At 38.8% G+C, this 13,376-nt stretch overlaps 1 long non-coding RNA gene across 3 annotated transcripts; it reads right to left on the bottom strand.

Annotated features, from left to right (window-relative positions):
* Positions 1 to 8,865: 8,865 nt before the first annotated feature.
* On the bottom strand, positions 8,866 to 13,026 carry LOC6050059. 3 transcript variants are annotated; one of them, XR_005278765.1, is made up of 3 exons: positions 13,007 to 13,026; positions 12,108 to 12,262; positions 8,866 to 9,034 (listed from the first exon to the last, which is right to left on the bottom strand). It is a non-coding gene; the product is annotated as an uncharacterized LOC6050059 (long non-coding RNA). The 3 variants fall into 3 exon arrangements; XR_005278763.1 differs by lacking the exon at positions 13,007 to 13,026 and adding an exon at positions 12,490 to 12,513; XR_005278764.1 differs by lacking the exon at positions 13,007 to 13,026 and adding an exon at positions 12,352 to 12,375.
* Between the last annotated feature and the right edge of the window lie 350 nt (positions 13,027 to 13,376).

Below are 13,376 nucleotides of genomic sequence, written 5' to 3'. Positions count from 1 at the left end.
GCGTGAGGAGCTGATGGAGTTTGAAAGTATTTAAAAGTGTATTCTAGTTATAAAATTAAATAATGATTATCTTACCAGCAGTAGCCAGAGCGGCCAGGCAGCAAACAACCAGCAGGACGAGTGTGAGTTTCATGTTGAAAGATTTTTCAAAATGTTTTCAGAACTTTACTGGAAGATTAGATCTGTGGGACTGATGCTGAGTGGACACTGTCAGCAGGTTTTTATACTGAACCCAGATAGTCACACTGACACGAAGAGTATAGATTTAATCGTTCTTACTCATATCAACCGAGGCACAGTAATTCAACCAATTCAACTGTTGATAGAGTATTGTTTCGGTTAATTGTTCAAGCTCAAGATTAGAAAAGCTGACCTACCAGGTGTATTTATTTTCTTTGTTTTTAAGCTTTTTTTATTTTAATTGGTATTTTTGCTTATTTTAGCGTGACATACTTGTATGACGCCTAAGAATCTGACACCTGACAATGATCCGACACATGTAACGCCACCTTTTGGTTGAATTTTGAAACTGTTGCTTTTCCCCATACATTTTTTGCGAATTTTCCCATACAAACTTCAACGATAACCGAATTAGCTCAAATTGGCACAATTTCACATTTTTGCCTCAAGAATCGAACTACGGTTATTTCTTGAGATTTCCCAAAAAAAATTAGTTTTCCTTTTCACTGTCTATACAAAAATGGAGAGTAAATATTCGAAAATCTTTATCTTTTGAAGCAATTTCCTGATCGCTTTGGTGTTTTCGACAAAGTTTTTAGTATTGATGGCGACTGTTCAGAGAAAAATTAAAATGGAAAAAAAATCCAATATTTTTTTTTCGCAAAAACTCAATATCCCAAACCCCGTGTGTTTTATTTATTGATTTTTTGTATATGTTTTAACTCCAACTTTTGAGCCATGGACAAGTACGGACAAATTGTTTGCCGCCGATTTAAAAAGACTTGTATTTCGGAAAATTAGAAGCTTTACTAATTTTTTTTGGCTGCAATTTTTAATGTAAAATCAAATTTGCAATCGAAAAGTATTTCACAGTTTTTTTTTAAATAAAGTGTACCTTTTTGTTGGTTGTGCTATTAGAGCAAAATAGTTCGGAGTTTTTTTTTCTTAACTTATTTTTATTAGGTCCTTTTAGGTGCTGTGACCAGGTTGGGACCGAGGATCAGTAAAACAATATATAATAACAAAAAAAACTCCTTAAATTCCATACTTGGAGATCATGTAACTGACGAGGGTTACTTGGTCCAAGCGGGTCTTGCAGGTCTTGAACCTACCGATGTACTCGGAGAAAATCCCCCACAGCTCAGCCGAACTGTAGAGTACCTCCCCGGCTTTCTTCTCCGTGGCTCCACCGTCTCGGGGGCCACCTTGGCTGCTTCCTGCGGGACGAGGGCGATACTTGGATTTTCCGTCCGGAACTGCGTAAACGCCGGAACTGCTGGACCCTGCTTCTCCGCCTTCCTTGCCGGCGGTTTCGGTTTCGACGCCTGCTGGCGCCTCCGGATGATGTCCGCACGCTTAGGGCAGCTGCGGTCCGTGGCTTCGTGGGCTCCAGAGCAGTTGGCACACCGCTTCGGCTCGGCTTCTTGGACTTTGCACTCGTCCGTCTTGTGGGGACCCCCACAGTTGTTGCACCTGCCTTTCAGGTGTCAGTTCCTGGTTCCATGACCCAGCTGCAAGCAGTTCCTGCACTGGGTCACGTTCGGCCGCTTGTTCCGGTAGGCCTCCCACCGGATGATAGTGTTTGTCACAAATTTCATTGCAAAAGAGCTTCTTCAGATTGGTGTATCCCTTGGGGAAGACCACAATGTACGGAGTTTCGTCCACGGTGGACTTTTCCTTCCGCTTGATGGCATGCACCTCCAGCGCGTCCAGCTTGGGATCCCTCTTCAGAAGGTACTTGACCTCGTCCGGTTTCAGTTCATCAGGAAAACCACGAAGAACCACCCGATGACTTCGTTCGCTCCGCCGATCGTGGGAGTAGAATTCCACTTTCTTCTTCTTGAGTAGCTCTTGCAACTTGTCAAAATCTTTGACAGAGAAGCAGGTCACCTTGGTTCCAAATCGCCGAGGCGTCCCCTCCTCCTGCTGGGCTGGCATTGTTGTTGTTTTTGTTATCCGCTAGCGGGCTGAACTTGTTGTTGTTGAGCAGGGTCTTCTCAACTTTTTCTCCTTCGATGCCGATTCCAGTGACCTCGCTGGACTTCTTCCGCTTCCGATTTCCGCAGACGGGACGAAAATCTTCCTCCTCGGAGGATTCCTCCACCTCCATCTGTCAAAAACTTCCAAGCACGCGAGATGACAACACGAGCAAAACACGTCTAACTTGTCGCTGGCTGGCGACTGAGTGTGAAAAGGTCGTATGATAATTTAAAATTCCGTTTTGAAGGCGTCTGGACCAAATGCCTATGTCTTAAAAAATGTTTAATCTGATTCCTCGGGAAATCATCATGTTTCTTTTTAAACGCTCAGTTTTTTCAAATTTTAGAATTTCAGTTTAACACACCGTAAACCGGGGTGACATTGTTAGGAATATTTCCCAACTGGTAAGGTTTTTCTCAAAACTACTATTTTTAAAACATGTTTTAAGGTATGCCACACAAGGTCCATGCACTATTTTTGGAAAAAAAAAGTTTTTTCAATAGTTTTCGAAAAAATACTTGCGTTGAAAATTGTTATTTTGAATTCCGGAAGTCATAGTTTTTCTTGTTTAAATCAGATTTAAAGTGTTCAAATTTTATTTTTACGTCAAATGTACCATCAGGAAGAGTACATTTTTTTTTAAAGAAAAAACTATATGGATAAAAAAATGTTTAAGATAACTTAGTTTATAAGCTTTTAAACAAAATACATATAAATTTTGGGTAAAATTGCTAAAATACAGAGCTATGCCTGAAATTTGTTAAAACAAGTTTTGTTTATAAAAATATCGATTCATATTGCAACTGAATTCGCAGCACGAATCAAATGTTTTGACAGTTTACTTGAAATTTGTTCTAGTGAAAATGCCTACAAAGGAGATTTTTTCAAATTATGTTTCAAAAACACATAAGAGCAATTCCAGCTCAAAACAGGAATTTTTAGGTACTTTTTTCTCGACCCTCACCGATTTCAATGAAACTTTGTAGACATGTTATCCTACGCTTATGTAAGCCACTTTTGTGTATATGGAGCCAGTTTCACTCGATAATGACATTTGAGAAGGGCGCAAGTGTTTTAAATATTTTTGTAATTCGGAATTTAAATATTTCTGTATCTCGAAGCCGTTGCATCGTATCAAAATTTGACGGACTTTCCGAAAAAATACACTGAAAGCAATATTAGCATTATTTTTTTTAAATTGATATTTTGTGAAAATTTTAGTGCTTACAATAAAAACGTAAACGTAGCGAAAATCATTATAATATTTGTGGTAGTTTGAATATAAATTGAAAAAATAAATATTTTAAACAAACTGAAAATTTGCACTAAAAAATGTAATGCAGTCGTCATTTGGCTCGTTTGATACGCAAATTTATTTAAAAAAAAATCACAACAAATATAAAGTACAAATATTTTTTAAAGTTACTGTCACCCGCCTCCTCCCCTCGCCCTTCAATCGGCCCGAAAAATGAGAGGGCAAAAAAATAATTTTCTAAAAACTTCAATGTTTCAATAAAAATTCCAGTGCCATCAGTTCAAATGAATTTAAAATGCGTTCTTCTGTATTTAGAACCATTTTAAGCAAGTTTGGGTTTATTCAAAAATGTGTTGAGTTTTTGTATATTTTCGATGTACAGTACCGGAAAAAGGATTTTCACTCAAATTTTTGTTTTCTTCAAATCTTACATTTTTTGAATACTAATGTTTGCAAAACAAGTTAACCAGTGTAAAATGCATTTTTAAACACTTTTTTAATTCATGTGTAAGACATTGGCTTGTTATTTAAATTTCTCTATTTTTGCCTTCCTCACTAAGGTAAGGCTATAATCCTGCTCTAAAAATGAACTTTGTATAAAAACGTCTGACCCATCGTTGGTTAGGTAATCAAAAGACCTTTCCAACGAGTCCAAAACATTGAAAATCTGGCAACCCTGTCTCGAGATATGCCCACTTAATTGATATTGATGTACTTTTTTGAAGCCGGATCTCACTTAAATGTATGTAAACTTGGTCCGGATCCACCATCTGACCCATCGTTGGTTAGGTTATCAAAAGATCTTTCCAACGAGTCCAAAACATTGAAAATCTGGCAACCCTGTCTCGAGATATGTACACTTAAGTGACATTTATGTACTTTTTGGAAGCTGGATCTAATTTAAATGTATGTAAACTATGTCCGGATCCACCATCCGACCCATCGTTGGTTAGGTTATCAAAAGATCTTTCCAACAAGTTCAAAACTAACTTAATCCACCTATGTGGTTGGTGCCTTCCTCACTCTTTTCCAACAATGGGTGATATGTGATATGATGGGTTTGGACACAAATTTCGTCTAATTTCGTTAAGTTCCGGAATACAAAAAAAAACACATATCACTCAAGGGCTCATAAGTTGCATCATAAGTGGTCAGAACTCGAGATAGGGTTGCCAGATCTTCAATGTTTTAAACTCGGCCTTTCAATTACCTTACCAACGATGGGTCGGATGATGGATCCGGACATTGTTTACATACATTTAAGTGAGATCCGGCTACAAAAAAGTGCATAAATATCACTTAAGTGGTCAGAACTCGAGACAAGGTTGCCAGATCTTCAATATTTTAGACTCTTTGAAAAGGTCTTTCAATTACCCAACCAACGATGGGTTGGATGATGGATCCAGACATTGTTTACATACATTTAAGTGAGATCCAGCTACAAAAAAGTGCATAAATATCACTTAAGTGGTCAGAACTCGAGACAGGGTTGCCAGATTATCAATGTTGTAGGCTCGTTGGTAAGGTCTTTTGACTACCTAACCAACGATGGGTCGGATGATGGATCCGGACATTGTTTACCTACATTTAAGTGAGATCCAGCTACAAAAAAAGTGCATAAATATCACTTAAGTGGTCAGAACTCGAGACAGGGTTGCCAGATTATCAATGTTGTAGGCTCGTTGGTAAGGTCTTTTGACTACCTAACCAACGATGGGTCGGATAATGGATCCGGACATTGTTTACATACATTTAAGTGAGATCCGGCTACAAAAAAAGTGCATAAAATTAACTTAAGTGGTCAGAACTCGAGACAGGGTTGCCAGATTATCAATGTTTTAGACTCGTTGGAATGGACTTTCTATTACCTTACCAACGATGGGTCGGATGATGGATCCGGACATTGTTTACATACATTTAAGTGAGATCCGGCTGCAAAAAAGTACATAAATATCACTTAAGTGGTCAGAACTCGAGACAGGGTTGCCAGATCTTCAATGTTTTATACTCGTTGGAAAGGTCTTTTGATTACCTAACCAACGATGGGTTGGATGATGGATCCGGACATTGTTTACATACATTTAAGCGAGATCCGGCTACAAAAATAGTGCATAAATATCACTCAAGTGGTCAGAACTCGAGACAGGGTTGGCAGATTATCAATGTTGTAGACTCGTTGGAAAGGTCTTTCGATTACCTAACCAACGATGGGTCGGATGATGGATCTGGACATTGTTTACATACATTTAAGTGAGATCCGGCTACAAAAAATTACATAAATATCACTTAAGTGGTTATAACTCGAGACAGGGTTGCCAGATTATCAATGTTTTGGATTCGTTGGAAAGGTCTTTCAATTACCTAACTAACGATGTATAGCATGATGATGTTTGGTTCAGTTTACTGCCATTTATTCAACTTCTGAAAATATGCGAAAACACATTTTTATACATAACTTTTGAACTACTTATCGAAACTTCAAACAATTCAATAGCACCGTATGGGACCCTAAACCAAGTCGAATGCGACTGGTTTGGTCAAAATCGGTTCAGCCAGTGCTGAGAAAACTGCGTGACATTATTGGTCACATACACACACACATACACACACACATACACACACACATAAACACACACATACACACAGACATTTGTTCAGTTTTCAATTCTGAGTCGATATGTATACATCAAGGTGGGTTTTCGAGCTTAAAATAAAAAGTTCAATTTTGGAGCAGGATTATAGCCTTACCTCAGTGAGGAAGGCAAAACATTGATTATCTGGCAACCCTGTCTCGAGGTATGGCCACTTAAGTGATATTTATGTACTTTTTTATTCCGGATCCAAAAAATAGATGAAATGTTTGTACAATTCCATCACATCAGCCATTGTTGGAAATAAGTGAGGAAGGCTCCAACCACGTAGGTGGATTAAGTTAGTTTTTAAGTTAAAAATCACTCGTGCTCTGGAGTATCAATTGGCGTTGAAGGGTTAACAAAAATTACAATTTTATTTATTGGCAGAGAATTCACTATGATTAAATTCTGTCAATTGGAGCGTGTTCAGGGAGCTCAAATCTACCAAACCTTGACGAAATTGAAGCGTTGACTGACATCAACACCATGAAATGTCGAGTTGTGTAATTTTTTGTTTTAACCAATTTCAAACAATGACTTTTGCACAAAAAACAGTGTTTTTATGTCATTTTTCAAATTTGCTTTTTTATAACATAAATACGAGAAAATCTTTAAAATCCCAACAGTAACGACACTTAGCTGAATTGACTTTAGACTTTCGGATTTAAAATGTTCCTAGAATCCTATTTTGATTTTATTTAAAAAAAAACACTATTTGTTATCACATGACTGAAGAAAAAAGAATCTGCGCGTCAAATTGTTTTTCTCCAAATTGATCGATCACGTTTCCCTCGACATTTTCCACCACCGTTCAAAAACGCCTAAAAGTAGGCACTGCCCAAACCCACCCACCGAACTGCACTATTTCCACCCAAGACATATTTCCCTATGCACTCTTCGGAGAGCAGCGCGCGCTCACCAACCCCAAGGCGTCGCGACGCCCACCGCCACAGCGTGCTCTTTCCCAACACCACGCGGTCTCTAGACCTGCAACTTGTCAGAGCTTTTCGGACCCCTTCCATTGGGTGGTTGGAGCTTCAGTCTTCGGTGAGCCAGCAACGCATTCGGACGTGGAAATAATTGTGTGGAACTTTTTTTTTTCTTCTTTCTTGCTCTGCGTGATCGCGACGATTACATCAAAAGTTCAGGTTGTTTGAGTTATTTAGTTTAAGTCGGTTCTGAACGTTGCACACGTGATTTTGTTTTGGGTTGGATTAAACGGAACTCGTGATTAAATGTCAAGGAAGGGATCGTTCGACATTTCGAATGATTTTGAAATCAGTTGAACGGAAACGACAGTGAATCATTTATTTTGGAAAAAAAAGAAGAAGAAACATAACCTAAAACGGCGTACACGCGTGAACATTCCAGCGCGCGCTTAACGGTTGACTGTGTCATTATTTATCATTTCAATTTAATTTTTCATTATTTTTTTTTTGGTAGCCCAAGAGAAAGTCCTCGCCTGCCTTGGTGTGAATTGTTTGTTTTGTCATCGGGCTGACATTTCGCTGGAATTTCATAAGCAAATTTCGCGCGCATCAAGCTAGTGCCGACTTAAGGCTAATACGCCAGCAGTATCCGCGTCGTCAAAGCAGGCCGCGCGCGATCGCGTAATCGGTGACGTGTGTGCAGGGGGACCCTCGTGATGTCGTAGCCTCTCGAGACACCCCGCCAACTTTGTGAATCAACTTGGGCAAGGAAAAAAAAATATTTTCATAATAAGAAAAAAATAATATTCATATGCCTAAATGAGAGTGTGTTAGTGCGAAACAAGTGTGGTGTTTGTTGTCTTACCTTAGTGGTCGTGGTCGAAGTCGTTGGGAAACTGGTATTTCGTCTGCGCGTACGAACGGGGTGTTTCGAAGGGGCTTTACGCGCAAGCTTGAGGCGCAACGCGTGTTCAAGTGCACAGCACACAGAGCGTGTGTGCACTAACTGGTTACACTTGCTGAAAGAGGAAGAAGACGGTGGCTTGTGCTGCGACAAATTACTTAACTTTCGATTGAATTCGAGTTTTTTTTTTCTCTCTGTTTGCTTACCTTAATTAGTGTGTCGAGTCGCTTTTTCACTTCTATTTTTAACGACCAAATCTGTGTGTGTGTATTTGTGTAGGAAACAAGTGTTTAATAGAGAAGTATCTTGATTTTATTTGTAAACCTCGTGAAGGAAACCTGTCAACGACTGCGACGCGCGTGGCGACACGACCTTCAACTTGGGACCCACAACGGAGCAGAACTTGGAACTGAAAGGCCTGGCTCAGGTGTCAGATGATTGAATGGTGAGTGTTGTGAAATGAGTTGTACATCGTTTAAGCATTGAATTACTGTGATTTGAAGACAAACAGCAGTATTTAATATAACCGGGGAAAGCGTTGAAGTTGTGATTTGCGGAGCAGGAAAAGACGAGCTGTTATCAGTTAGAGTTTCAGCGTTGAAAGAGGCCGAATAGAGCACAAGCTCGTTTATTTAAGGTAAGTTAGAGAACGCGCGTTACATGTATTTGTGCTGTCATTTGACTAGTACTCAAACGAGGGGTACTCAATAGTCCTTCCCTTTGCTTAAAACTAAAGTTAATCGAACTCATTAATGAAATGATAACAAAGTAATGTATATAAAGCAAGGTTATGAATCAACCAAAAATCTAATACAACTTTTTGTACTATTCGAATGAAAATATTGTTCAGGAATTTAAAATAGTCACTTTTGCGTTTTTACGTTTTGTTCCTTTCCGTTCAGAGACACCCTAAACGGACGGTATCTGCCGCATCCAGCACCACACGTGTCCTCGTTCGAAATCTCCATGTCGTTTCGCATTTCGTCTTCAGTAGAAGGTCATTTCGTTTGCTGCACTCCACCAGCAACCTCTTTGATTGCCAGTCATCACGAACAGCACATCTCCTTCGAGTCCACAACACGACGGTTCGTGCTACTAGCCGCCATCGCGCTTTCTTGTCTTCGCTACACTGGGAACCGTGTTGAATGAGTATCTGTTTAAAATACAAATAAAATTGTTTTAGGAAATTTATAATGAAAACTGTAATAACAACTCTAAAACTCAGGACAGAAATCCAGCATATCAGCCTGTGAACAAAGCCAATGGACCTTGAAACAACAAGTAATTCATCACTATTGTGGATTTTTGATTGAGAATTAATGCAAACAATGCATGGAATCAAGATATTTTGATCTATTTTATGAAAATATATGCTAGGTATGTTCCAAGTTAAAGAGACTACCTCATTCACCACCCTTTCAAAAAGTTTCCATTGAAACCATTGAGTTTCCACATCTACTATCTGATCATCTGTCAAACACTTCTCTTGAAAAGTTTTAGTTTTAGGTATGCTATAGTTTAACTTGTTTATAATTTGCTTTTCATTCAATGTACCATTGCACACACAACTATTTGAAATTAAACTAAATTTCCATGACAGACAATCATCGTCTTGAATAAAATTAATGAACTGAATTGAACAAATGACCAACAAACTAAAATTATGGAATTCTCCATTCGTCACTTTCGTCAGCCCGCGAATAAGGTTTCTTAGCAAACAAATTGAGAAAACTAATCTCAAAATATGAATAACACAATGACTATTGCCAAACTGTCCAGCAAACAATTACATTCAAGCAAACAAACCAACAGCTTTGGTTTGATGCTTTTAATAAGATTCCTGTCCAACACTTGTTGTTTCTCAATTGTGTACCAAATATGACTTTCCAAAAACAGATTTAATGATTTGGCATAGATGACTTGTAAACATTTCAATTTCCCGCTTTGTAAATATAGCGGTTTGCCAACTTTGTCATTTAACAACCAGCAATCGTCAACAAAGCGATTGTCTAACTTTTTAGCACATCCTTTACTCAAAATCAAAATAAATTGCAAATTTGCAATGCTCGTCAAAATTTCAGTCATCAGTTCGTACAGAAACAACGAATTTTGTATAGCTTTAAACCCATTTTGGCAAACAATTATAGCAATAATAATCAAAAATATTATCATCAATTCAATGTTTTGCATATCATACTCGTTTTTCAAATTAGATTTACATAGCTTTAAACTCAAACTACTACCTTTTCGCCCTGACATCTCAGAAACTTCGTCAAATAATACTTTTTCAAAACAAACACTTTCCGAACTTTCTTGAAACATTCCCCAAATTGGGGTTAAAATCAAATTCTGAACATCATCAATACAACACTCAATTCCACAACCATCATTGCCAATCAGCAGCTTTTTGTCCGAACTTTCACAGTTATCAAGATTTGCTTGATTTGAGTTAACATTAGTGGTAAATAAACATTCCAAATCAAAATTGTCACTGTCTTCCCAATTTGAGGTATAATATAAATTTGCTGCTATCGCATTGCTTGAAATATTTCTTTGATATCAAAATTATGTTCAATCGAACCCTCGTTATTTTCCAACATCACATCTTGTTTTATATCCAAAACATCGTCATACAAAAATAAATTATTCAAACCACACACAACATTTTCTTCCCAATTTGGGGCACCTTCAAAACTCACGCTGACATCTGCTAAAAGTTCATTAAAACCTACATTCTCGCATTCACCACCTTGTTCACCACCTTCCATGTTCTCATCATGTAAAAATCCAAAACCACAAAACAAATTATCATCCCAATTCAGGGCCTTATCACAATTTTCATCAATATTATAACAAGTTTTATCTAACAAATCGTTCAAATCCAAAATCGAATCATCCTCCCAATTCGGGGTAAACAAACTTTTCAATTCAATGTCAGCATAACTATCATCATCAATTGGTATAGAAAATTTGCTGTCATTCAACAAGCAACTATCATCAACTTCACAATCAACCATTTGGTCCTCTATTTGTGTTTCATCCAGCTTAACATATGTTGTATTCAAAACAGTAAAAATTTTCATGCATTGGTCGTTATTATCTTGAAAGTTTTCTATTTGGTTGAACATTTCCGCATTTGCGTACTCAATTTCACCACCTTCATTGCAGGAATAATCATCTGCAGTACTCTCACCCATGAAATTCACAAATTGTCTGTTAAAGTAATCAAGTTTGAAGCAATTTTGCTTAGAATGACCCATTTTCCCACAAAAATCACACGAAATTCTAGTCTGAGGATATCTCCTATCATAGCTTTCGTCAAAATACCTTTGTTGTTGTGTTTGGTTATTGAACCTTCGGTTAGTGTAAACTTGAGAATCAGAATTGTAGTTTTTATAAGGCTGAAATCTGGAATTGTTTCGCCTTTCTGGAAAATTTTGCCCTTGCAACCCATCATTTTGTCTGTAATTTCCGTACCGTGAAGACCCTTGTCTTTGTGTTGTTGTCTTTTGAATGTAATGAATCTGTTCTGGTGTAAAGTAACTGTACTGTCCCAATTGAGATCCTCCAGGTTGATTGTTTAACGCTTTAACGTTTTGTTTTGCTATGTTCCATGTTGTGATGAACTTGTCCATCTTGTCCAAAGTCAAACCTTCCTCCTTCAGCAAATTCTCTTTGAGATTCCCGTCAAGAAGACCCGCCAGGACCCTGTCCATAATGGCCACGTCCTTAAACGCCCCAAAACCACAGAATTCCGCCTGCATCTTGACCGCCTGCACGAAATCCTCATTGGATTCATCAGGTTGCTGGTTTCGCTGACTAAAACGAAAGCGTTGGACTAAATCCGGCTCCGTTTTGTCCAATTTTTGCTTCAATTTTAACACAATATCAGCATAAGTGGCTTTATCCAGCTCATCTTTGCTGTATTGCAGCTTTAATTGAGAAAAAAGAAACGGTCCGCAAATCGTCATGAAATGCGATTTTTGGCGATCAGCCGCAACTTGATTTGCGTGAAAGGTATAGGCCAATCGATCGGACCAGTCCGTAAATGACGTACCCTTTCTAAACATCTCAATAGAGGTAGCTAACCCGTTCGAACCCATGTCTTGATATCAAAAATCAGGCAAAAAATCAAATTTCAAATTTCCCAAAGAAAAAATAATAAAAAGAAAAACACAAATATTACTGCAAATCCAGGGATCACTTTAAAATAGCTTTTCACTCACCGATCTCCTTCCCGGCCTTTGCCAGCGAAAATAACTCAACCTTCGCTGCAAAACTCGTTCAGCGACTCGCGCACCAGCACAGGAGTTCTCCGGTCCGCGGAACTGAAGTTTGCACTAATGAATTAGCAGAAACTCCACCTTGGCTATTCGGCCCACTAATGAAATAAAGAAGAAAACTCTCTTAAAATTTGAATAAAATTTAGACCTTTTGTTCTTCACGAACAAAAGAATCACACACACTTACGATCACACGGCAAAATGTTCAAATGTTAGTACACCAAATGTCGATACAAAAATTCCTTGGTGATACTGCCTAGGAATTTCACTTTTTTTTATAAATATAAATGGCAAAAAGAGCTTATTTGGCCCCAATCGCCCTTACCTTGTGATGAAGCACCCAACGAACAAAAGAAGACCAACGCGCACCGCGTCTTCGACCAGCCGGCGTCCAAAATGGCGTCCCGACCTTGAACTTGATCCAAAATTTCCGCCAGCGAGCGCCTTTCCGCCCTCTTTGTTCTCCTCCTGCCGGTTCCGCCCGATTAGCACACCGAATCCACCGTCAGCGTTGCGCTCTGGAATGCCGCCAAACCACGGAGTTGCTTGCTGCTCACAATAGCCGTCCGATTCACCACAAAATAGCGCACCAATTTCAGCACCAAACGCCACCGAAACCAGAGAAAAAAAATCCCCACGGCAATTCACCGCACGATAGCCGCCCGATTTGTTCCGTCGATGCCGAATGCTTGCCGCGTGCTGCTGATTCTTCACCTCACTCTCAGAACCACAAATCCGCCGGATATTTCCGCTAACTTCAACGAACGCTCCCCACAGAACGAGCCACAAAATGCTTAAGCGCGTTTTCAATTACCACCGCACGTAGTAAAAAAAAATTACACCTTTATCCCCGTCGCCACTTAATATAACCGGGGAAAGCGTTGAAGTTGTGATTTGCGGAGCAGGAAAAGACGAGCTGTTATCAGTTAGAGTTTCAGCGTTGAAAGAGGCCGAATAGAGCACAAGCTCGTTTATTTAAGGTAAGTTAGAGAACGCGCGTTACATGTATTTGTGCTGTCATTTGACTAGTACTCAAACGAGGGGTACTCAATAGTATTGAAGTGATCTTTGAAGTCATGATAATTTATGCTTGCAAAACCTTGAAAGTGACACACCTCATGAGCTTTTTATTTAAAAGAGCAGACTCACTCGAAACGGTCCACTGGACATTCTATTCTCAAGGATAACTGGCGAATTAAAATAAAATCAATT

The sequence above is a fragment of the Culex quinquefasciatus genome, chromosome 3 (genome assembly GCF_015732765.1).
Source record: "Culex quinquefasciatus strain JHB chromosome 3, VPISU_Cqui_1.0_pri_paternal, whole genome shotgun sequence".
Taxonomy (NCBI): Eukaryota; Metazoa; Arthropoda; class Insecta; order Diptera; family Culicidae; genus Culex; species Culex quinquefasciatus.
Note: the sequence above shows the minus strand (reverse complement) of the source record. Positions and strands in the feature narration are given on the sequence as shown.